Genomic DNA, 24,530 nt, shown 5'->3' with positions numbered 1-24,530 from the left:
GCCAGTACCAGCCCCAGCAATGTTGGGGGGGCTGTCCATAGGCCGTCCTCGAAGATCTTGTGCACGTGGCTCTGTCCAGTCACAGCAGGGACCTGGATCCAGTGGACATATGTCAACCTCTTCGGATAGTACCCAGTCTGTATTAGTACCTAATACTGTCTGTAGCACTTCTGCCAGGCACAGGTTCTGTATCCGTGGCCAGGGACAGTGATCTGTAAAGCCTGCCAGGTACAGTCTGTAGCTGTCTCACAAATCCCCGTATATGGCAGCCACATGGTGGAACTGTGTGCATGCAGACACACACACATAAATCAGAAACCTAGGGAAAACACATACCTGCACACATTAGATCAACATTGGCCCATAACAGTACTCATGGCCCTCACACCCACACTCACACACACATGTTGATAATATGGCTCAGTGTAGGCCCCTGGCAAACCAACAACACACCCTGTGCATATGATGAAACTTGTGCCACCTCCTGTCATCTGTAACATTGATGCAGGAACAGGCTAACGTGATGCTGATGCACAGGGTGACTTTAATAAAGTATAGCAATGGATGAATGTGTAGCATGTTGTCAGCAGTAAAGTGTAATGATATCCTTGAAGGTGTAGCTGACCAGGCATGATGCATTAAAGCTGCAATTAGCAATGCTGTATTGTTTCCACCAGTGTTTATGCCAATTGTGTTTTGTTTGCCCAAGTGCCTCTTGGCTGATGTGTGCAGTTGTGTCAGCATGTGTTATACAGTGGACAGTAAGTGTGGGGTGTGTGCAACACAGGTTTGCAGGTGTACATTTGTGAACATGGTGGAGGTGCACTGTCTGCATGTACGTGCATATTGGGCACATGGGCAGGGTGACATGCCCTGTATTGGCCAGTGTTAACATTCCATACTTTCTATTGGTGGCCAGTATGCATTGTACTACACACATTTTGGAACTTGAGTACGCATGTGTGTGTGTGTGTATGACACGGGTTGACACTGTGCTGTGGGTGATGCTGTTGTTGCTATCTGTCATTGATTTGCATTACTAAGGTTAACACTGTCCCAGCTGCATAATCCTTTATTAATGCACACTGTTCACCTACAGGGTTGCAATGGACCGTGCTATCACAAACACAAGAAATTCTCACTTATACAGTAAAAGTGCATTAGTCACATGGACCCCTGCCATAAACTAAATATATAATAGAAGGTGTGAAGGTGTACCAAAAATGAGTTACATACCAATAAGGGATAACCTCTCTGGTCAGTATCACTGGGAAAATACAATCCCTTAATAAACATACAAGGCAAGCTTCAAAATACAAAATGGCAAGGATTCCAAAGACAACACTAAAGCTTTCTTCAGTGTTGTTCATGATCTCCAGGGGAAATCTCAGATTGGGTCACGGTTAATGTAAATGGTCACAAAGTACACTTATCTGACTGACATTACCAATTCCTTGTCAGACAGTTTGAATGCGGATTTCACCACCCTGTCATTACACAAGGGCCACATTTCCAGACCTGAAGAATGTAAAATCTGATGATTCACAGACACTCTAGTTAAAACATCTCTTTAACAAACTACACACCACAGTGGCAATGGTACTGGACAGTGTCCCTGGCTGTGTCATACACAAGCTGACATATGAAGTCACCACTCACCTAAACACTCTGTCCAGATGCAGCCTCTATACAGGTTACATACTTGTGACATGACACACGGTAATGGTGTTCACAGTCCACAAGGGTTGAGCTACAACGTCTTCTTCTTCTTCTCCTTTTGGATGCTCCCATTAGGGGTCGCCACAGTACATAATTTCTTCCTGCCCTCTGCATCTTGCACTGTCACACCATCCACCTGCATGTCCTCTCTCACCACAGCCATAAACCTCATCTTAGGCATTCCTCTTTTCCTGTTATCTGGTGGCTTCATCCTTAGCATATATTTCACAATATACTCTGCATCCCTCCTCAGCACATGTACAAACCAATTTAATCCTGCTTATCTGGCATGGTCTACTAACCTTCAAACCTGGCCTGACCCTCTAATATACTTATTCTTAAACCTGTCCACCCTCGTCACACCCAGTGCAAATGTTAACATAAATTGATTAAGGGTAGAACTACAACAGGTCCTGGAAACTCTCACCCTATAAGCCAGGCCAATGTTATCTGGAAGGCTATGGAGCACAGCATTATGGAACTCATTAACAGAGACATTATGAACCTGCAAACACTGTACCATACCCACTTAGGTTCTCTAAAGGCCAGATCATGGCTCCTACACCTAGTAGACTTCAAGCCAGTCAACAAGGCTATAGGTGAGGGAGGGGAGGTCAACGCAACCAAGCTATAGCTCACCAGCAATTCATACCCATCCCACATACTGGTATTATACATAACCTCAACAGACTGACCATAAACGATTGTTAGATGATGGCTTGACAACTGACGCACAGATGTAGGACACACAGCAACATTTGCAGCCTCCATGTACTATTCTATGCCAGTAACAAGTGGTATTCACCTGCACTCAGTCCTGGGACCACTCCTGTTTGGCATATAGCTTTCTTAGGTACAAGAAATCACAGTAGGGATATGTCTGCCCACGTTTGATGACAATGCATGCTGTGGGCTATACTTTATTCTCCAGATGACACACACATCCTCCAAAAGGGTATCATACAGACAGATACCTGGTATCAAACTCATGCTGTAAAGCTATAAGCCAAAGAAAGCATAGTTATCCACTTTTAGAAAACAAAGTATCCCCAGAGTACCACATAGGTAGTAGCCCCCAAAATGTGGAACAGGTACTAATGTATACATAGAGCCATGTGTTAAGTCATCTCACCTTTGATAATCACATTACCAAAGGGTTTTGGAAATCCCTCTGTGGAGCACATAAGCAATAAAGGGTTTGCATGCAGATCCACAGAGGTTGTTGCACACATATAATGATTAGTCATCTTTGCCAGACTTTGTTTGCTTTGGAACAGGTTTCAAATGTACCTCAAGCATAAACCCTCACTCACACTCTTCAATTGAAAGCGTGATGAGTGGATGTGAAACGTAGACAGTGGCTAAGCTTGTCACAAGCATACAGAAGTGACCTAAGGTCTGGAAAGTACCAGCACGCTCTGGCAAAGATAACAGATGTGTTCATGGAGAAAGCAGAGTACCCACCTATGAAATACTTGAGGTCACATGTATGTATATGGATTTGCCCCACAGCTACCTTACATGTGTAATGCACATACAGTTGTCATTGTGATATGTCATACACTAGAAAAATCAAAATCCACTCCACATTGGCCAACGGTGTTACACACCTGGAACACACACACACACACACACACACACACACACACACACACACACACACACACACACACACACACACACACACACCAAGTGTGAGATTCAAACTCTTTCCTAACTACATTATGATACTACAGGAGTATGCATTTACACAACATGCTATACACATTACTGGGATTTTATTTTTCCACAGGTGTATTTGTAGGATGGAGACATCATCAGATTTGTCAAAGATGAGTATACCACTTTTAAGGTGTGTGAATACTCTTCAAAAAGGCTGCTCCTCCCCAGGGAGACATACACGCTCACACAGTTGGTAAATGCAGGACTCAAACTCCTTCCTAACTACAGGGATTCTGATGAAGTCTATGCTTTAGTGGATGAAAGCGCTTAATCAATTATTTTGTTAGTTTGTAACCTGTTCGCTCAGTATTGTTCAATAAACTGGTCGTATCATTGTTTCACCGGCTCCTTTGACCTTTGGATTTATCACCTCGGTGTTTTGTGGATACCTTTATCATTTTTTCAGTAACTACATTATGATATTACTGCAATATGTATTTACACAACGTACTATACACATTACTGGGATTTTACCTTTCCACAGGTATATTTGTAGGATGGTGACATCATCAGACTTGATAAAGATGAGTATACCACTTTTAAGGTGTGTGATTAGTCTCCAAAAAGGTTACTTCTCCCCTGAGAGACACACACACTCACACAGCTGGCAAGTACAGGATTCAGACCCCTTCCTACCTACATTATAATACTACAGCAATATGCATTTATATGACATGCTACATGCATTAGTGTGATTTCACCTTTTCACAGGTATATTTGTAGGCTGGTGACATCATCAGACTTGACAAAGATGAGTGTGTGAGTAGTCTCCAAAAAGGTTGCTTCTACCCAGGGAGATGCACACACAGTTGGCAAGTGCAAGATTCAAACCCCTTCTTAACTACATTATAATACTACAGTGGTACACATTTATACAACACACTATACTTATTACTGGGATTTTACCTTTCCACAGGTATATTTGTAGGATGGTGACATCATCAGACTTGACGAAGATGAGTATACCACTTTTAAGGTGTGTGAGTAGTCTCCAAAAATGTTGCTCCTCCCCAGGACGACACACACACACAGTTGGCAAGTGCAGGATTCAGACCCCTACCTACCTACATTATGATACTACAGCAGCACACATTTACACAGCACGCTATATACATTATTAGGATTTCATCTTTCCACAGGCATATTTTTAGGATGGTGACATCATGAGACTTGACAAAGATGAGTATACCACTTTTAAGGGGTGTGAGTAGTCTCCCCAGGGAGAGACACACACACACACACACACACACACACACACACACACACACACACACACACACACACACACACAGATGGTTTGCACCTGTCGTCCCTATGCTTCTGAATACTGGCCAAGGCTCTTGCTGTCCCCATATTACCTTTTTTAGGCAAGGCTCAAAGGTTCATAGTTTCATAGGTAGGTACTAGGCTATCGGCCCTGGGGCCTATACAAGCCCAGCCAAAAAGGTACCCTGGCTTTTGCCACCCAAGAAATTTATTTTCCTGTGCCACTGTCGAGCAGAGACACAGAAGTGATCCCCAGGCTGAATTTCCTATTTCCCATCCAATCATCAAGATTTTTCTTGAAGAGTGCTAATGAGGAGCTTTGTTTGATATAGATAGGTAGTTTATTCTGGAGTATGTGAAGTCTCTGTGACGGGAATCTATTCCTCTGGCATGTTCTGTTTATTGTGGTGACAAGATTTAGGTCCCTAGAGCGTGTAGGTTCATAGGTAGGTACTAGGCTATCTGCCCAAGGGCATTTATAAGTCTATTCAGAATGTGTTGACTTTCGCCTCCCTTTTAAATTAGTTTCCTGGGCCTCTGTCTAGCAGGGCCAGTGAAGTGATCCCAGGGGTAAATTTACAATTTCCCATCCACTCGTCAAGATTCCTCTTGAAGAGAGTCTGCGAGGGGCTCTGCCTAACATCAACTGGGATTCTATTCCAAAGCGAGGGAAGTCTCTGGGACAGGAATCTATCCCTCCAGCACGTCCTGTTTATTGCTTTGCTGAGGTTTAATTCACTGGAGCGTGTGGCTCTAAGAGATTTGTTTTTCTTGAGGTGGAGCATGTCCATTAATTCTGGGTTGGACATGGCCTTATACGTCAGGCATAGATCACCTCTGAGCAGGCAGTAAGCAACCGAGTAGAGCTGGAGTTTCTTTAGTCGAGCTGCATAGGGCATCTCTTTGAGGCCCATGATCCTCTTGGTGAGGTACTTCTGTGGTCTTACCAGCTGTTGCATGTGCCAATTAAGGTACATATCAAGGGGCACTGTACTCTATTATGAGCCTAATGAGTGATGAGTAGAGGGGCACAATAACCTTTCTTGATCTAGAGGTGAACCCTTTTGTGATTAGGTGGGCTACATAGAAGGAATATCTAACCACTTTGGCAATGTGATTATCAAAGGAGAGGTTACTATCTACCTGGGTCCCCAGGTCCCTAATTACATTTTCCGTACCTAGTGGATTACCACCTATGTGGTAATTCATGGGCACTTTGTTTTTTCCAAAGGGGATGACTATGCACTTTTTGGCATTCAGCTTGAGACCATAGTTTTGACACCAGGTATCTGTCACTGTAAGACCCTTCTGGAGGATGTCTGTGTCAGCCGGAGAGTCGATTATGGCCTCCAGTTTGCAGTCATCTGCAAACTTGGTCAGCCATAGTCCTCCCATGCTTGCCTGTACCTCAGAGAAGTATATACTGAACAGGAGGGGTCCCAGGACCGAGACCTGTGGGATGCCACTTGTGACTGGTTTAGAGTCGGACATGGCATCTGCAACTCTGACCATGTGTGTTCTATCCGTGAACCAGTTGGCCACCCATCTCGTGACATTGGGGTTAATGTTCAAGCTGGTAAGTTTGTCTATGATGCCAGAGTGGGGAATGGTGACGAAGGCCTTAGCGAGGTCCAGGTAGGCTGTGTGGACTACCTTCCCTTCATCTATGGCCTTGGTAACTGTTTCAAATAAGTCAACTAGGTTTAGGAAGCAGGATCTGCCTTTAACAAAGGCAAATTGGGTAGGGTCCAGTGTCTGGAGGTTCCCAATGTCTTTGTTTATGAGTTCCATGATAATTCACTCCATAGCTTTGCAGACCAGGCTGGTCAGGCTTATAGGGCGATAGTTCCCAGGTTCTGTTGTGGCACCACCTTTGTGGAGCGGGATGACTGTTGCTGTACGCCATTCTTTGGGTACATAGCCTGTGGAAAGGCTGAGTCTGAACAGTGAATTTAGGTGAGGGTTTAGTTCCTTTTGGAGCTCGTGTAAGACGCAACCTGGGACACCATCCGGTCCCATTGATGCTGTGTTCTTAGCTTTGGAGAGGGCTGTTTTTACCTGTATGTCCATGATGCCTGGGGCTCTGAATTCTTTTGGGATGGACACAGGCCCTTTTGGGGGTGAGGGGGGGGTGAAGTTTGCACTAAACATGTCCACCAGGATGTTGTCAGTTGGTTCAGTGTATTTTTGCCATTTTGCAGTAGCTCAAAGCATATCTGAGAGTTGCCACATAAATGTTTGATATAGCTAAAGAAGGCTTTGTGGTTATCTTTAGACTCCTTGGCAATTTTTCTTTAGAAACTGGCCTTGGATGATTTTATGAGTGATCGTAGTTTCTTGCTAATAATGGTCAGTGATGCCTTTCCTTTTTGGAATTTTGCTCTATCATGTAGTAGTTTCCTCCTTCTGTTGTATAGCTTATTTATGGCCAAGGACCACCAGACTAGTTTCCTGTTTTTGGAGGAGTGAGTCTTGGTTTTACTCGGGATGGCTCGATCCATGCATCCCTGTAGATGCTCATATAATGCACTTGTAAAGGATTCTGCGGATTGGATAGCATTATCCTGTAGCAAGGGGGCTTTGAAACTTTCCACTTCGGTCTTGAGAAGTGTGAAGTTTGCTTTTGAAAAGTTTTTCACAGTGGTTTCCTTGACTGGGGGTGGGGTTGGGATGTGGATGTCCAGTGTGATTACTTATGATCTGATCTTATCAGCAAGGGGTTTACCTCTGGTGTGGAACACTGATCCCCCAAGTTGGTGATGATCAGGTCCAGTATGTTGTCACCTCTAGTGGGTGTGGTGACCAGCTGTTCCAGGTGTTTGAGTTTATAAACTCTAGGAAGCATTGGGCAAAGGAGTTTGTACTTGAGTAATTCTCCCAGTCAGTGTTTGGGTAGTTGAAATCTCCTAATATCATGGTGTTTGGTAGGACCTTTATATTTTCCAGTGTTCTCAGGAATGCTGAGTGAGGGTCCTGAGACAAGGTAGGTGATCTGTAGCAGGCTATGATCTGATAAGCAGCTTTGCCCACTGTTAGTTGCACTTGGATGGTCTCTGAGGCCTCGTGCTGTGCCACTAACTTGAAGGTGTGGGTATCCTTTATAAAAATGGATACACCCCCTCCTTTTGTGTGTTTGACATAGCTTTGTATGTTAGGCAGAGATGACCTCTGAGTAGGCGATATGTGACAGAGTAAAGCTGGAGTGTTTTGAGACGGTCTGTGTAGGGCATGTATTTGAAGCCACTAATCCTCTTTGTGAGGTATTTCTGTGGGCTTTGCAGTTGTTGTAGATGTCTTGTGAGGTACATACCGAAAGGAGCATTGTACTCTATAATGGATCTAATGAGTGATGAGCAGAGGGGAACAATGACCTCTTTTTTTTCTGCATGAGAAACCTTTTGTGATGAGGTGTACCATGTAGAAGGATTTCCTGACTACTGTGGCAATGTGATTATCAAAGGAGAGTCTATTGACCACCTGTGTCCCAAGGTCTCTTATCATACTTTCAGTGTTAAGTATACTACCGCCTATGTTGTAGTTCATGGGTACAGAGTTTTTACCAAAGGGGATGACAATGCACTTTTTGGCATTGAGCTTGAGGCCATGGATTTGACACCAGGCATCTGTCTCAGTGAGGCCCTTTTGTAGGATGTCCACATCGTTAGTAGTTTCGATTATGGCTCCTAGTTTGCAGTCATCTGGGAACTTCATTAGCCAAAGACCTTCTGTGTTAGCCTGTACTTCAGGGAAGTAGATACCAAACAGGACAGAACACAGGACTGAACACTGTGGTACTCCACTTGTCACTGGTCTGAAGTCGGACTTGGAGTCTGCTACTTTCACAGTGTGGGTTCTGTCAGTGAGCCAGCTGGCAACCCATCTTGTGACATAGGGATTTATACCTAGTTTAGTGAGTTTATCTATAATTCCAGAGTGGGGGATGGTGTCGAAAGCCTTGGCAAGATCTAGATAGGCTGTGTGAACCACCTTACCCTTGTCTACAGCTTTGATGACTGCTTCGAAATAGTCTGTCAGGTTTAGGAGACATGATCTGCCTTTTACAAACCTGAAATGGTTGTGGTCCAGAGTTTGGAGATTACCAATGTCTTTGTTTATAAGTTCCATGATGATACGTTCCATGACCTTGCAGACCAGGCTCATCAGGCTAATGGGGCACTAGTTCCCGGGGTCCGTGGTGGCTCCCCCCTTGTGTAGTGGGATAACTGTCGCTGTGCACCATTCAGCAGGCACAAAGCCTGAGGTGAGGCTGTGATTGAACATGGTACTTAGGTGTGGTGCCAGTTCATTCTGTTGTTCGTGTAGAACGCAGCCTGGGATGTTATCTGGTCCCGTGGATGCTGTGTCCCTGGCTTTGTAGAGTGGTTTCTACCTGTGCAGCTGTGATGACAGCAACTTTGCATTCTTCCGTTATAGAGATGGGCTCTTTCGTGGGTGAGAGGGGGGTAAAGTTAGATCTGATCCTATCTGCCAGGATGTTGGCAATATCAGTTGGGTCTGTATATTTAGTGCCATTGTGCTGTAACTCAGAGCAGATCTGAGTGTTGCTATTGTGATTCTTGACATAGCTATAGAATGCTTTGTGGTTGTCTTTAGAATCAGTGGCGATTTTGTTTTCGTAACTAGTTTTGGAGGATTTTATCAGGGATCGCAGCTTCTTACTGAGGCTGCCCAGGGAGCTCCTCCACTCATGGGTTTTACCCTCTTTTGCAACAGTTTCTTCCTTCTGTTCTGCAGTTTGTTTATGGCAGGGGACCACCAGATTGGCTTCCTTTTCTTGGAGGATAGCGTCTTGGTTCTGTTTGGGATAGCACGATCCATGCACTCATGTAAGTGCTTATAAAGTGCAATTGTGTAGGATTCAGTAGTCATAACTGTATTGTCCATCTGCATGGGTGTCCTGAAGTTCACCACTTCTGTCTTAAGAAGCATAAAGTTGTCTTTGGAGAAATTGTTTAACATGGTTTCCTTAATGGGGGGTGGGGGCAGAATGTGGATGTGTAGGGTAATTAGCTTATGGTCAGATCAGACCAATGAGGCGTTGACTTCAGGTGTGGAACTCCGCTCATTGCCAGAAGTCTCAGCCTCCAGATGCACACACTGAAGGCACTTCTCAATATGGAAAATATTGATATCTGTGCAGTAACAGAAACCTAGTTCAAGGCTCCAGAGAGCACACCAGCACTAAAAGGATACTACTCATTCCATACCTTCCAGCATCAGAACCTGGATCATAGCACATAGGGTGGGGATGTATCCATATTCATCAAGGATACCTACACCTCTCTCTACATGCTCTCTACAGGATATGTACCCATAGAATGTTGCACAGCAACATTCTTCCCACTCCACAGGGGTGGGGCCACAAAAGACCCTTGGCATTCATGCTCTATGAACCTGACTAGTCTGATCTGCAAGGCAATGGAGTCAATCATAATGGAAGTCAACAATAAAGACATTGGGAACCTTCACACAGTTGAGCACACCCAGTTTGGCTTCGTCAAATGCAGATCATGCCTCCTGAACTGGGTGGATTTCTTTGAGACAGTTACCCAGACTACAGATGATTGAAATGAGCTCCACACAGCCTACCTATACCTCGCTAAGGCCTTTGACACCATTCCCCAGTCACGTATCATAGATGAACTCACCAACCTGGGCATGAATCCATACATCACAAGATGGATTGCAAACTGGCTCACAGATAGATCCCACAAATTAAGAGTTGCTGGCTACATGTCAGACTCTACATCGGTAACAACTGGTGTCCCCCAGGGTTCAGTCCTGGGGTCCCTCCTGTTTGGTATAGACTTCTCAATAGTACATGCCAACACAGGAGGGTTGTGGTTGACTAAGTTTGCTGAGAACTGTAAAGTGTTTGCCATAATAGATTCCCCAAATGACACAAATATTCTCCAGAAGGGACTCTATGAGACAGATGTGTGGTGTCAGAATCATGGTCTCAAGCTCAGTGTGGAAGAATGCATAGTAATCTCCTTTGGTGAAAACAAAGTACCCACAAACTGCCACATAGGTGTTACCCCCTTAAAACCGACAAGGTAATAAGGGATCTGGGGACACAAGTAGATAGTCATCTTTCCTTTGACAACCATGTTGCCAAATTGATTGGGAAATCCTATGTGGCCCACCTAATCAACAAAGGGTTTTCATCAGGATCAAAAGAGGTACTGGTGGCCCTCTACTCTTAAGTCATCAGACCCATCATTGAGTACAATGCACCATTTGGATGTACTCAACTAAGCATATCCAGCAGCTGTAGAGACCACAGATGTACCTCACCAAGAGGATTACTGGCCTCAAACAGTTGTGTTATGCAATACAACTGGTAAAACTAAATCTGTTCTCCGTTGCATACCGCCTACTCAGAGGCACACTCTGCCTAACATACACAGCCATGTCCAACACATAAGTGTTGAACATGCTCCATCTATGGATAACAAAATTGAGTCACACTACACACTCCAGGGATATGAACCTCATCACAGCAATGAATACAACATGCTGGTGGGATAGAGTACCATCCCAGACCCTTGCCTTACTGTGGAACAGAGTCCCAATGTACATCAGACAGAGCCCCTCGCTGACACTCTTCAATAGGAACCTTGATGAGTGGATGGGAAACAGACAATTCATGCCAGGCATCACATCAGCAGCCACACTAGAAAGGGGTTTAGGGTACTAACTATTAGAACTAGGGCTTGGGAGACTACCCAATGAGGTGGTGAAAGCTGCACAACTTGCCTAGGCTAATATATCCCTTCATGAAGATAGTCTACTACATACCTATGAACCTATGTGACAGGTACATGTCTACAGATAGTAGATGTGTACTTCATTGTACAGTCATGTTGTACAGCAGGCACATGGACCAAATACACTGTAATGTATACAGATACTGATAGCTATGCACAGTGGGTGAGATGTGCACCTCATGTCTTTTGTGCCACTGGGATGTGTGCTGGGTGGGACAGTCCTGCATGGCTCCTTGTCATGGTCACCCTCTTACACACATCTCTGCCCATCCATCTTTGGCTTATTATACTGTGTTCCCCCTATATATATATATATATATATATATATATATATATATATATATACATAGGTAGGTAATAGGCTATCTGCCTGAAAGCATATATTAGTATGGCCAGAGTGTGCAGCTATCACCACACATGGGGTTAGTTCCCTAGGCCTCTGTGTAGTAGAGCTGATGAAGTCATCCATGGTGCGACAGTTCAGTTTCACATACACTCATCAAGGCTCCTCTGGAAGAGTGTCAGTTAGGGATTTAGCTTAATGTAGGTTGGGAGCATGTTCCAAAGCAAGGGAAGTCTGTGAGTTAGTAATGTATCCCTCCAACATGTTCTATTTATTGTTGTCATGATGATATCCCTAGAGCATGTGGCACAGTGAGCTTGGGTTTACTTCAGATAGCGCATGTACATTAGTTGTGCATTGGACGTGGACCTGTCTGTTGGGCAGAGATCGCCTGAGTAGACAGTATGCAACAGACTACAGACTGAGTTACATTCAGTCTTGTTGCATGGGACAACTGTATGAGGCCAGCAATCCTCTTGTTGAGGTACTTCAGTGGTCTTTCCAGCTGCTGAAGGTGCCTAGTCACATTCATCGCAAGTGTGCTGTGATACTCTCTGATGGGTCTGATGACTGATGAGTAGAGGGAACCTCCTTTGACCTACATGCAAAGACCATGGCAATTTGTGGGAACACAGCATGATTTTCTAACCACTTTGTGAATGTGTTTCTGGAAGTAGAGATGACTATCAACATGTGTCCATAGATCCCTTATTATTACCTCCATATTTAGGATTTTGGCACCTTTGTGGTATTTGTATGACTGTAGCTCAAGGCTATAATTTTGACACCACATCTGTCTGACTGAAACCCTTTTTAAGGATGTCTCTGTTGTCCCAAACATCGATTATGACAACCTTTTTGCAGTCATCCACAAACTTTGCTAACCATAGCCCTCGTGTGTTTGACTGTATTTCTGAAAAGTATACACTAGACAGTAGGGGTCCCAGGACTGAGCCATGGGGGACAGCAGTTGTTACCAGCTTGAACAGGAGACCACAATTCTTACCTTGTGGGATCTATCTGTGTCCCGGTTGGCAATCCATCAGATGACATACGTGTTTATGCACAGGTTGTTGATTTTGTGGATATGACATGTGTGGGATGTTGGAAAAGGGCTTTTCAAGGTCTATGTAGGCCGTGTGGAGCTCATTTCATTGATGTATGTCCTGGGTGACTGCCTTGAAAACTGTCTAGCAGGTTTAGGAACCATGATCTGCCCCTGACCAAATCAAAATGGGTAGGATTGGGTGTTTGTAGCCCCCAATAGCTCTGTTTATGAGTTCCATAATGATGGACTCCATGGCCTTGCAGATCAGGCTTATTAGGCTTATAAGACAATAGTTCCAATGGTCTGTTGTGCACCAATACTTGTGGAGTGTGCCAAACTTTGCTGTAACCCATTCAGCAGTTACATATCCTGTACAGAGGGTGAGTCTCAACAGACTGTTCAGGTGCAGGATCTGTTTGTTTTGGAGTTCACATATGACACAGCCAGGGAAACCATGTCATCCTATAGACACTGTGTTTTAGGTTTGGATAGAGCTGTTTAACCATTGTATATGTGATTTCTGGGGTTTCACAATCTCCAGGTATGGTAATGGGCCCTTTTGTCAGTGAGAGGAGGGTAAATATGTATGAACCTGTCTGACAAGATGTTGGCAACGTCAGTCATGTACATGTATTCATTTACACTTTGCACTGACTCAGAACATATATGAGTTTACATTGATATTTATGACATAGCGAAAATAAGCTTCATGGTTCTCTATGGACTCTTTGGCAATATTTTTGCCGGAACATGGCTTGGATAATGTTAGGAGTGCTCATTGTTTCTTGATGATACTGATCGGAGATTTATTGATTTTCTTTGGATTTTCACTTTCTTTGAACAACTTAAGTACTTGTAGGACATAGTTTGATTATGACAGGGGTCCAATATATTATATGGGTCTGTTTTCATATCACAAGGCAGGATTGGTGAATAGTGACAAGTGTCTGGAGTAAGAACTGCAACTGCCAGATATGTGTGGCTCACTGCTGTACTCAGACATGGCCTAAGTGTGTGAGCATGCCCAGTATGACCTTTCAGTATGTTGCTTACTGAAATTTGCTAAATTTGTTTAAGTGTGTGAGCATGCCCACTATGGGCATATATACTATATGTGTGTGAAAAATCAAGTTGGTTTTTACTTCAGGGCTTAACTTTGTGTTGTACATTGACAGGAAGCACGCTGTGCCTACAGGGTTTCCATGAGTCAGTTTGCAAAGACTTATCAACATTTCTACATATAGGGGGGGACAGCTATTATTTGTACATTTCTAACCGGGGGGCACACCTGATTATTACTGTGGGTGTACATAGGATGAGGGGTACACCTGACACTTATACACATTTGCTAGGCCTGCACTGCTAAGTCAGGTACTCCATTTCAGTCTGTACTGTTGCCTATCATACTGGCTTGAGGCATGCCACTGTACTACAGACCTTAGCTTCCAATTACACACATATTAGTTTGTGACTTCATAGCCTACCCAACCCACATCACACTGCCTGGCCTGCTGTTATCTGTCTGCATAGGCCTGGGGGGAGGTTAAACTCATATGCCTCTTCAGAAGGCATGATACAGCATTTGTTTGTGTTTGCGTTTGTCTACAATTGTCCTGCTGGCTGCGACTGTTAGATATGTGACCCCCACAACTGGTATGTGTGAGTGACTTAAGTTGTGTCTGTGCCAGCAAAATGCTGTCATGGCTTAGTGGTTCAGTACTGTGACTATAGTGCATAGTATCCTGAGTTCGAGCCCTGTCACTGCTTTTTATTTTCCTGCTGGGCAGACCTGACTGGTTAAGGAACAGTAAAGCAGGTGTGAGCATGTATACCCGACTTTGATCAACTTTGCCTGACTTTGCCCAACTTTGCTCAACTTTGCCCAACATTGCCCAACTTTGCCCAACGTTGCGCTGGTTAGCGTGGTGCGCAGCTACGTGCAATTGTATTTAAATATGCTCAATACTGGTAAAATTTGCTTAGCAGTGCTTTATATTGCTTAAAATAGGGACTCATGCCTCAGGTGGTGCTACAGGGCTGCCTATGACGGATGCACATATTACACTCCCTATACATGTTTGAAAACAGGTAGTGTCAAGTTAGGCATCCTTTTTACTGTATGTGCGAGTCAGAGAGAGGTGTCATTTCCAGGGTTCCTACTGAGTCAGTGTATGTGCTATGCGTTGCCTCTTTGCCAAGGCCAGGGCATACTAGGAACGCCTCCTTCTGCCTACTGGGGCAGGCTCAGGTTGTTCCTCCTCCGAGTCACGCTGTGCCTGTGCAGGCCTTGGCAATGGGGGGGGGGGCTGTTTGGCCCTGTCCCATGTTGTTCCTGCTGCAGCTGTTTCCACAGGATCATATTGGGTAGCATGGCACATACCATGACAATTTGGGTACAAGTAGTTGGTGAGCACTACAAGGCTCCACCAGATGTGTCCAGGCACCGGAACCGTGACTTGAGCATCCCGAACACATGCTCAGTTATGTTTCTTGTTTGTGCGTGTGCCTCATTATGGAGTTCTTGTTCGGGTGTGTGTGCATTTCTGATGGGTGTCATCAGCCACGGCTCCAGTGCGTATCCAGCATCCCCCATTAGGTGACCATCAGGGATGCCCCCATTGGCAAATCTCTGGTACAGCTGCAGCAGATGTCAGATGTGGGAATCAGGATAGCTTCCAGGGCAGCCAGCACACACATTCATTATTATGCCCTGGGCATCACACACAACCTGGCAGTTGATGGAGGGGAAGCCCTTGCGGTTGATGTAGACCCTACCCCATTCACCGGGTGGTGCTTTGATGTGTATGAGCATGCAGTCTATTGCACCCATTACCTCAGGGTATTCTGCTATTTGGTGTTAAAGATGCATATTGCTGGCCAATGCCTCACGGGAATTGGGGAAATATACGTGCTCACCGACATGTGCTGACATGGCACCCAGGAACTCGTGCAGTACCATGGATGCTGATGCCTGTGAAATCCCCATCATGTCACCAGTTGGTCTCTGGAAGGTACCTGTAGCTAGTATTTTTAGGCCAACACATACCTTGGTATCCACTAGGATGGGTTCCCCTCTGTTGGTTCTGTGTGTGAGGCGTGGCCAGCACAGCTCAACAATTTGCTGCAGGAAGTCTCTGTCCACCTTATAGCTCTCCACTATCTCCAGCTCATGTAGCCCCTGGTAGGTTACCCTGGGTCTGTACACTCTTCTCCATCTCCTTACTGTAGGTTGCTCAGCAGCATTCACAACATCACCACCCTCAGAACCTTGCACATGTTGGTTTATGATAGCAAGAGCAGCCCCTAACATTTTGTCTGACTTTAAAGTTTTTAAGCTTTCCCTCTTTGTATACTGCAGTGTTGCAGAGTTCTTGGGCAAAAACAGGGAATAATGCTGTTTGCAGAGTTTAAAGTGCTGGGCTGGGTTGGGCTAGTCTGCTGTCTGTGTAATTGGCTGATTCTGATATATTTCACCTGGCAGCTCTGCTAGTTCTCCTTGGTTAACTTCCTACTACTTCTTTTCCTTCCTTTTCCCTTTCTGTTTCTGCCCGGGGCAGCACCGCGCAAATAGCACACACGCGTGCACACTCTGTGTGCATGATTGCAAGAAATTTTAGATATTTTCACGGTGTGCACCTTTGGTTTCTGGTTTTCAAAAAGTAGAAATGTAGACACGCCTCTTGCAATCCTTAGCAACTCAGGGCAAACACAAGACACTGTGCTCCAATAAGTTTACAGCCTTTCTGACACACCCCCTCATGATGTTACCTATATTCTACTCTACTACTCACATACTCCTACACTTACACTCTTGGGACATGGCTCACATGCTGGGGAAAATTGGGATTCACTATCCTTATCCTCATTTGCATAGGATTGCCTACTAATGCATGGTTACATCTCTCACACTGAGCTTCCCCCCCTTAGCAACCAGTACTCAGTGGCCATATTGTCTTCAGCCTGCCATTCACCTGCATGGCAGGATAAGCATTTTAGTGAAAATGGCTATCTTTGGCTATTTTCAAATTATTTTCTTGTTTTTTAAAGCACTGCACATTTGCGCGGTGCTGTGCTATGCTTAAACATCGGAGATTGTGGGAAAAAAGTTAGATTTTAATAATTTTAAACATTTATAAATTACAATGGCCTTATATTTGGCCATTGGCAAGCTTCCTCAACTGTATGCATCCTTTATTTGGAGCTGTCATAGCTCCATTTAGCTATTTGCAGAATGGTACTTCGTTACCAACGGAGTACATTTCTGCAGATAACACTAATCTTCCACGGACAGGTTAGTGTTTCCTGGATTGCAAATTTACCTCATTTGCATAGCTTTCAGCAGCAAATGAGGTAATTTGCATACCATGACGCTGTCCGTGCAAGAGTAGCTTTAGCAGCTCTCGTGCATGCCCCTGCTGTCTGTACCTGGATCGCACGCAGATATATTGCCTCCGTGAGCTCCTACACTCTTCTTGCACTTTGTGCAAGCTTTTGTAAATCTGGCCCACCATCTTTTATGGCCTAGCCATAAAATAATTTAATTTCAGTTATTTTTTCTGAAGTTAACCTCCTGTATTCCAGTTTCCACTGTTAAAATATATACATTTAAATAGTTACAATAGTGCATGTACATTCCTGTTCTCTTCCAGTAGGGCACACTGTGGTTACATTTCAAACACAAGCACTTTATAAAATACCTTTTCAACACACATCTATACAAACCAGTAGACATCATATACAGTTCTAATGCAGTTGTAATATAAGCATCTTATATAAATCATTTTGATATTCACAAATGACATATAATTATTTACAATACTCCAGCTAGCTGTGCTGGCAGTATCTCCTTCACATATGACACAGGTACTGAACAACTCTTAATTGTGCTAGGGTTTTTTTAACATAACTGCAGGTCCTCACACAAACTTCATCTCCAGGTAGAAGCTTTTCATTTATAAACAGTCTGTTTCTTAGCTTGCATGTTTTCTTCATACTTTATTTTTCAAATCTTCATAGGTCTATAGGTTTATAGCAGATTACTATGCTAATGGCTTAAGAGCCCTTACAAGCCTAGCTATGATTTCCCAAATTTTAAATTATTTTTGATCGGTAAGGGCTAGAGGATGGCTTAAGTTTGTGCCTATGCCTTTGAATATTTTACAAACTGCCCATGTCCGTAAGGGACATGGGCACCACCCCAGGAGTGAATTTATGATTTCTCATCCATTGATCCCAACTACATTTGAAAAGGGTCAGGGAAGGGCTCTGCTTTATGCAAATAGGAAGCTTGTTCCAGAGAATGGGTGATCTCTGAGACACATAAAGTCTCTCCCATAAAGTCTCTCCAGCATTTATTGTTTGTGTTACAGACCAGGTTTAGATTACAGGATCAGGTGACCCTCATGCAGTTTGTCTTGCTAATGTGTAACAGTTCCATCAAGGCTAGATTTATGATTGTCTTGAAGGTTAGGCCACCTGGCAAACACAGCAAGCATAGCTCTTATATTTGTTTCTACTGGTGATGGACCTGCTGTAATTTGAGGGGTAATTCTGTAACTGAACAAAAAACATGGGAATTTTAGATGCTCTAAGGTGCATTTTTGAGATTTTTTAAACAGCCTTTTTATGCACTGATGGCCTGAATAAAACACATGCTCAAAGAAAGAAATGTCCCCCAGGACTCATGAAGCCCTGCATGATGTGCAGGAATAGTGCAGGAGCTGCTGCACACAATATGTCTGCCGAGCAATTCAGCAAAGGGGTCCCAGGACATGCATGAGCACTCCAACACTATTCCTGCATGGACACCACTGCCTTATGCTAATTACCTCATTTGCTGGTGAAAAACGTGCAAATGAGGTGAATTAGCGATTCAGAAAGCAGGCAGGTGTCTGTGCAGGAAGAGTGTAACCTGCAGAAATGTATTCAGTTACTAGCTGAAAACATTTCTGCAAATAAGAAAACAGAGGCATGACAGCCTCAAATTCAGCATGTATTCCATTTATTAGGCAGGCCAGTGGCCAAATATATGGCCATTGGCATGAAAAATATATATATTTTTTAAATGAATCTTTTTTTTTGCTGATCTCAGCAGTTTAAGCATAGGGCGGCGGCACGCAAACAGGATTGTGCCGAAAATTTAAAAAAAAAAAAACAGAAAAAATTCAAGTTTGAGATAAATCTGCATTTTGCCTGTGTAGTCAGTGGCATGCAGAATGAAAACAATGCCAGAAACAGTGGTTGCTAAGGGGAAAGGCTTAGTGTAAGTGCTGTAACACAGGAGTAAGGCAGTGGGGGATGCAAATGAGGGGATTTACACTGAAACACAAATTTCTTCTAAGTGTCAGACTGCACCTAACCATGTAGGTGCTCTAACACCATGATGTAGACAGGAGGAGCAGCTAACATGAAAAGGGTGTGTGTCATGAGTGCTGTAAGCACATTGGAGCTCAGTTGCAAGTGGTTGCCCTTAGCTAAGCATAGCTAAGGCAGGGGGTGTATCTGAGGCAGTAGTTCCCTATTCCATGAAATGCAGAGTGTGTTTGTGTCTAGGAAGGGCCAGTTCTGCTAAACGTGTACTTTAGCTAAATGGGTGTGCATGGTACGCACCAGGCCTAAAATAAATAAAAAAAAATTCACAGGGGATAGCAGAACTGTTGACATGTGAGCACTGGGAATGAGCAGCGTGCATCATGGCTTACACAGGGAGGAAATGGGAAGGGTAAACTGCAGAAAGAAGGCAATCAAGGAGAACAAGCATAGCTGGCAGATGGAATGTATCAGCATCAGCCAATTATACAGACAGAATCCCAGCACACTACTGTAAAATATGCAAACACCTTTCAGTGTGGTTTTTCCCACAAACTCTACATCACCGGTGTACACATTCGGGGGAATTTTAAACTTACAAATCTAACAAAACATATTAGGGGCTGCTGTTGTTCTGATCCATCAGCATGTGCTAGAGACTGAGGGTGGTGAGGAAGAAAATGCTGACAACCAACTCAGACTGAGGAGGAGGAGGAGAGTGTTCAGACCCAGGGTAACCTGCCAGGGGGTACATGATCTGGAGATAGTAGAGAGATACAGGGTGGACAGGGACATATTTCACTAACTTGTTGAGCTGTGCCAGCCTCGCCTCAGAGCCAGAACCAACAGAAGGGAACCCATCCCAAAAGTATGTGTAGCCTTAAGAATACTAGCTACAGGTACTTCCCAAAGACCAACTGGGGATATCAAGGGAGTCTCACAGGCATCTGCATCCAGGATACTTCACCAGTTACTCGATGCCATGCAAACACATGCTGCTGAACATATACACTTCCCCAGCACCCGTGAGGAGAGGACCAACAATATGGGTCTCTTCCACTATGTAGCAGACTACCCAGAGGTACTGGGTGCCATAGACTGCATGCACATCCACATCAAAGCACCACCTGGTGAACAGAGTAGGGTCTACATAAACCACACGGGCTTCCCGTCCATCAACTGCCAGGTCATGTGCGATGCCCAGGGCATTATCCTGAATGTGTGTGCTGGCAGCCCAGGAAGCTATCACAACTCCCATATCTGGCATTTGTCACAGCTGTACTGGGCGTTTGCCAGTGTGGATATCCCATATAGCCAGCTGGTGGGGGATGCTGGCTATGCACTGGAGCCGTGGGTGCTGACACCCATCAGAAGTGCAAACACACCCACAAAAGAACGTCATAATGAGGTACACACACAAACCAGGATCATTATAGAGCATGTGTTTGGGATACTCAAGTCACAGTTCTGCTGCCTTGACATATCTGGTGGAGCTTTTCAGTACTCTCCAGCCACATGTGCACACATGTTCATAGTATGTGCCATGGTACACAATATGATCCTGCAAAAACAGCTGCAGCAGGAACAAAATGGGGAAGGGCCACACAGACCCCCACCATTGCCAAGGCCTCCAGAGGCACAGAGTGACTCGAAGGAGGAACATCCTGAGCCTGCCCCTGTAGGTAGATGGAGGCATGCCAAGTATGCCCTGGCCTTGGCAAAGAGGCAACGCATAGCACATACACTGGCACTCTAGGGCTCCAGGGACTGATTTCTCTCTCTCTCTCTCTGACTCGCACACACACGCATGGGTATAGTTCCCCATACTAAAGGGGTGGCGTAAGCCACAAAACTATGGGCTAGGCTTGTAAATGCCCTCGGGCAGATAGCCTAGTATGAACCTATGAACCTATGAACACAGTACAATGGATGCCAAACATCACACTACCTATACCTGGCCATGTATAGGCAGTGTATTGCGTGCATCTGACATAGTCAGCCCTCAGGCACCACCCTCACAACAGCTGCAGGCACATGGTATGCCAGTCTCTGTAACAAAATAAACAAATGGAGTGGAATTGTCCGATAGCATATCTATGTTATTAATCAAGCATGTAAGGGAATGGTGTGGCTAACTGAGATAGCAGCAGATAACAGACATCTCTGTGGGACAGCAGGAAGTTTATCCCCAGTACTGCCCTACCCACACCATGCAGTACCACTCTAGTTGACAAATACCACTGCAGTATATGTGATGAACCAAATAACTGGGGAGGTCATAGGTCACATGCATGGATGTCATAATGGGGGTCCCATACCCGCCAACAACCCACGCAGCAGATCAGCTGTAGAAAACAATACAGAAATGTCTGGCAAAGGCTGCCACTAGGCAACATACATGAAATCACCACCCACAGACTTTCACACAGTGATATCACAGCAGGTCTGACAGTGGCAGTATGGCTTTGAAAGGTAAGATGTCTGAAACTACAAATGTCTATGCCAGAATAATCTGACCTTGTGGTTGATGATGTTATGCCTGTAGTCTGTAAGATAGGGCACACCACTATGCTAAATGGCACCAAAATGTTAAGCAAATATCAGCACAGTCTGGGCAGATGTGTATCGTGTACAGTTGTGTCACCCTCCCCCCATAGTCCCATAGAGATGCAGTAACATGTTCCTAGCCTTAAGCAGCATCCAGCTGCCACCCAGAGTGATGGTGCAATAGTAAAAGAAAGCAATTGTCAGTAAGACCCACAGTCAACTTACTGGTGCCATCCCAGGTGTGTCTCTTGCTGGCACCCTGGGAACATATAATCATCAGAATGCACTACCTGCTACAGATGGCCTGCATCTGTCACATGTGGACTACAGGCCTCTGGCAAATGCCTATGCTTGACCCACAGTGCCCTGTTAGGGAGTGTCATGGGGTCCATAACACCAACATAACACAGTCCACAGAATGCAAAGAAAGGCCATGCTGGTAACTGTTAGGAACAAACCTGCCAGCTTCAGGGAGGCAGAAATCTGGACAAAGCCATGAATAATGGATGATGAAAGTCCAAAGAGAAGGACACCTGTGAAATACTGCTCTAATAATGTTATAAAGTTGATAGAATGACTTGATTTAGCATGGAATGTCTGAAGGGTACGAAGTCTGAAACTGCAATGGCAACTGTCAGTAATTTCTGACTTTGACCCTGAGTGACTTGAAAAAACACATTCACTTGTTTGGGTAACCAACAAGATATATTTACTATTCCTGTATTTACCTTGGCTGCTGCGTGGCCTTGGCCATGGAGGCTTGTTCTACTCTCACTACCTCCTATCCTGCACTAAGGGACCTGCCCGATCTCTAAGGATCCCATCCTATTAATTTCAAGCCATTCCAACATCGAATCGAGAAATTCTACTACCCAGTACTGTTTTTCTCCCAGTCTCTCTTACACACTACTCTGCGTGTCCTGATACGCTGCACTTCCCGTGGAGTCCATATTCATTAGATACACTGGCTTTTAATGTTAGTGAGGTTCTGAATTAAGAAGTGTTTAATGAGAAGTGCACAGTGTTTGCTCAGGTATTTTGCTGTAGTTTATCTGGTTTCTATGTCCTCCAATCACTCGCGGATGCTGCTATAATCACTCCAACTGTGTTTCTTACCTAGGCGTTTTGTTAGCATCATAATGTGATGCAGCCGTAAAATCTTGCGAGTGCAGTTTTACCGCGATGTACTATGGTGTGTAACCCTATATATAAGGTTAATTTAAACCCTAAATATCAGGTTAATCTAACCACTTCTAGCCATTGTACTGAGTTAGTTACCTTGTGTATTCTGTACTGAATTATGCCTTCCTAAATGCGAGTACTGTGTAATTTTATTATCGACTGTCTTTGTTAAGGCTGTATAGTAACATAGAGTGGTACTTTACTCCACGTATTGTATGGTGTATTTACATTATAGTTTGAAATGCTTACATAACTTGGGAGTGTAATATTTTTGTCTCTATCGACTAGTATTCACCTAGCATTCCTGTCATCATTCTTTCAGGCAAACTAGAACAGCTTAGTCTTTTTTTTCAAAGCGATTATCAATATAACGCCTATATCTTATGACCTGGCCACATAGACGATGCAGAAAAGTCGTTTTTTCCACTAACATAAGCAGACTTTAGTTAACTTCTTGACTTCTCCTAATATTGTAAATTGACGGTAATCCAATTAATCCATGCCTGTATATAACTGTATACTTTTTTATGTCTCTGAATCTATTTGGAAATATTTTATTTTTAGGCTGGGTTCATATCATCCTTGGATAGACTGTATATTCTGCTTGAACTGTCTCACCTTGATTGTTTTAATATTATTGCCTGAACTGTATCTTACCATGTCTGTTTTAATATTACTGCTTGAACTGTGTCTTACCCTGTTTGTTTTAACAATACAACACATTACTCATACTTTTTTTATCCTTCTAATTTTTCCCAGCTCACTACCTCCTATCCTGTACTAAGGGACCTGTCTGATCTCTAAGGATCCCCTCCTGTTAATTTCAAGCCATCCCAATATCGAATCGAGAAATTCTACTACCCAGTACTGTTTTTCTCCCAGTCTCAAAGGGATTCAGAAAGTATGTTCCACCCTGGTCCTTTAGTAAGATACTTGGATTAACTGTAATTTATCTAAGTATATAAAGTTTTACAGCCATTGAGTTAGGAAGCCAGCAGCCAGGCTCCTCGCTATCCCTGTAGTAACTTCTAACCCCCCCCCCGAATCCAATATCTGAACTACCTCTACTAGCTATCTAGATTATATTTACCTTGTAGTTTTCTGCTCTCCGACCACTAGGTGGCACCCTAATCTATCTGTTGGCTAAAACTCTCTCCTCCACTTTCACAGGAATAATCTCTGAATACTCTCATAGATTGTATCCCTTGACGAGTTGATTATCTCCCTGCGGCATCTCATTGTTCTTAGCCCTTCTCCTCCCACCTTCTAGCTATATTTCTTTTCCTCCTTCCACTCCACTGACCTTCTCTATCTTACACCTGTTGTAGCACACTGTACTTACCTGCAAATATTTGCACTGCCTCAGACATCTGCTGCTCTCAAATTGTCTCTGTACAATCTTCCTTTACACCCTCATACTTACCTGCTCCTCCATAGCTCTGTATTTCTCTGCCACTCCCTTTCACAACCCTATTGCACCTTGCCCCTTCCTTATCTACCTGCCCCCCTCCCCTGTCTCCTCTTCCTCCTACCTCACATCCTGCCCTGAAGGCATATAAGGGGGAAGCCTTTTGTGGCGCCATCTTTACTATTCCTGTATTTA

General features: G+C 44.2%; 1 protein-coding gene across 1 annotated transcript in view; it reads right to left on the bottom strand.

The window, feature by feature from the left end:
• LOC122798819 overlaps positions 1-24,530 on the bottom strand; it is a gene marked incomplete in the record, with an annotated part of 443,322 nt that overhangs the window by 317,893 nt on the left and 100,899 nt on the right.

This window comes from Protopterus annectens, chromosome 3.part1, assembly GCF_019279795.1.
Source record: "Protopterus annectens isolate FY-2018-M chromosome 3.part1, PAN1.0, whole genome shotgun sequence".
NCBI classification, from domain to species: Eukaryota; Metazoa; Chordata; order Ceratodontiformes; family Protopteridae; genus Protopterus; species Protopterus annectens.
The sequence above is the reverse complement of the archived record's forward strand: the minus strand, read 5'-3'. Positions and strand labels throughout refer to the sequence as shown.